The sequence below is a fragment of the Malaclemys terrapin genome, chromosome 15 (genome assembly GCF_027887155.1).
Source record: "Malaclemys terrapin pileata isolate rMalTer1 chromosome 15, rMalTer1.hap1, whole genome shotgun sequence".
NCBI lineage: Eukaryota > Metazoa > Chordata > Testudines > Emydidae > Malaclemys > Malaclemys terrapin.
Genome location: NC_071519.1, coordinates 15,583,010 through 15,585,509, shown reverse-complemented (window position 1 = coordinate 15,585,509; position 2,500 = coordinate 15,583,010). Strand labels below are relative to the sequence as shown.

At 74.5% G+C, this 2,500-nt stretch overlaps 1 non-coding gene across 1 annotated transcript; it reads left to right on the top strand.

The window, feature by feature from the left end:
* The first annotated feature begins 237 nt into the window (after window positions 1-237).
* Window positions 238-356, top strand: LOC128823829 (5S ribosomal RNA). The gene has a single exon (XR_008442063.1). It is a non-coding gene; the product is annotated as a 5S ribosomal RNA (ribosomal RNA).
* Window positions 357-2,500: the final 2,144 nt, after the last annotated feature.

The window sequence follows — 2,500 nt, the reverse complement described above, 5'->3', positions numbered from 1 at the left end:
TGACAGGATCAGGGCGCACTGGATGTCCGGGACAATATTTTCCCCGACGCCGGGGAGGGCGGGCGGGCGGAGGGGCTCTGGCGGCCAGCCCGGGCCCCGGAGCTCGAGAAGGAAAAAAGGACCGGGCCCGCGAGAGACGGGGGCCCTGCCGCAGGGGGGCAGTCCGACCGGGGCTCACCGTGCGGCAGGCCCGGGCGTCGGCAGGGGAAAGCGGGCGAGGAGGCGCGGGGGCCGGGTGCCTACGGCCATACCGGACCGAACGCCCCCGATCCCGTCCGATCTCGGAAGGTAAACCGTCCCGGGCCTGGCTAGTACTTGGATGGGTGACCGCCTGGGAATCCCAGGTGCCGTAGGCAGCTTTTCCCGGTCCGAGCCAGCTCTCTCTCCTTTTCTGGGGAGGAAGGAGAGGGGGGGGACGGGCCGGAAAGCCCCTCGTCGCTCCTGCCGAGTCGGAGGTCGCGGCCGCAGGTCACGGGTCTGGGCGCCTGGGGTCCGGCTCCCCACCCGGCTTCCTCCGCGGAGGACCCACCGAAGCCGCTGGGGGAGACCCCGGGCATGGGGCGGACTGGCCCGGACCCTCCCGGCCGCCGGCCCGCAGGACCGCCCCGAATCCCCCCGCCCCGCGGCCACCCAGGCCAGGCCTGGCCAGGCGGGACGGACGGCGGGTGTCCAGCGCCCAGCGGCTTCCGCCAGCGGGGACCCACGGCCCCCAAAGCCGCAGGGGGAGGCCCCGGGCCCGGGACGGACTCGCTCGGACCCCCTGCGCCCGGGCGCCGGCTCGCGGGACCGCCCCGAATCCCCCCGCGGCCACCCAGGCCAGGCCTGGCCAGGCGGGACGGACGGCGGGTGTCCAGCGCCCAGCGGCTTCCGCCAGCGGGGACCCACGGCCCCCAGAGCCGCAGGGGGACACCCCGGGGCCGGGACGGTCTCGCTCGGACGCGCTCGGACCCCCTGCGCCCGGCCGCCGGCTCGCGGGACCGCCCCGAATCCCCCGCCCCGCGGCCACCCAGGCCAGGCCTGGCCAGGCGGGACGGACGGCGGGTGTCCAGCGCCCAGCGGCTTCCGCCAGCGGGGACCCACGGCCCCCAGAGCCGCAGGGGGACACCCCGGGGCCGGGACGGACTCGCTCGGACGCGCTCGGACCCCCTGCGCCCGGCCGCCGGCTCGCGGGACCGCCCCGAATCCCCCCGCGGCCACCCAGGCCAGGCCTGGCCTGGCCTGGCAGGCCGGCGTGCAGCTCCCCCGGGCTTCCTCCCCCGACGACCCGCGCCCCCCCGAGCCGCAGGCGGAGACCCCGGCCCCGGGGCGGACCGGCCCGGGCTCGCTCGAGCCCCCTGCGCCCGGCCCGCAGGACCGCCCCCCCCCCCCCCCGAATCCCCCGGGAGAGGCCCGGCCTGCACGCCACTGACGACCCGCGGCCCCCAAAGTCGCGGGAGGCGCCCCCGGCCCCGGGGGCCGGTTAGCTCCGTGTCGCTCCGCGCCCCCCCCGCCCCTCGCTGCCGGGACCGGGCACCGCCCCAGAGTCAGCCGCAGCCGGACGGCCTGAGAGCTGCCCTCCTGTGGACGACGGTGAGTTTACCTTGACACTAACCGGCCATCAGCCAGGTCAACCCCATTGCTAGACTGGGGTGGACCTGGTGGCCGAGTGGGGACTTGGAACATTTGACAGCTGCTCCCCGGGGCTTGACCGCTTGTCCTGAACGCCCCCCCCACCCCACCCCCCCCAGCCCCCGGCTCCTGCTCCCCTCTCCCCAGCCTCGGTGCTCCGCTCCCTGCCTCGGAGGCTGCCCCTTTGCGGCGCCTGCATCGCCTCCGAGGACGCGCACCTTCCGGAGGCTGGACGTAAAGCCTGACGCCCGCCACCGCCGCCGACCCGGCTCTCCGAGGGACGACTGTGAGGCCTCCCCCCACCCCCGGACCGCCCTGGGGACGACTGCTAAGCCTCCCCCAACGGACCGCCCGGGGGAAGACTGCTAAGCCTCCCCCACCGGACCGCCCGGGGGAAGACTGCTAAGCCTCCCTCCCACACACACACACTGTCGGGGGAGGACTATTAAGCTTTCCCCCTGGAGCGCCCGGGGGGGACGACGGTTAAGCCTGCCCCCGGACTCCTCGGGGGAGGACTATTAAGCTTTCCCCCTGGAGCGCCCGGGGGACGACGATTAAGCCTGCCCCCGGACTGCCCGGGGGACGACTATTAAGCCTTCCCCGGACCTGCTCCCTCTCGACTATTAAGCCCCCCCTCTGTGGTCCTCAGGACCGCTGCCGCGCAGCCCTCGGAGTGGGGTGACACCCGGGCCGGAAAGGAAACCGGCCACCAGGTCAACCCGTCGAATCCGTTGGGTTGACCTGGTGGCCGGAAAGCAAACCGGCCGCCAGGTCAACCCGGTAGATTCAGCGGGTTGACCTGGTGGCGGAACGGGGACTTTGAAAATTTTACAGCCGCTTCCCGGGGCTTGACCTGTTGTCCCGGTGGGGACTTTGAACATTTGGCAGCCGC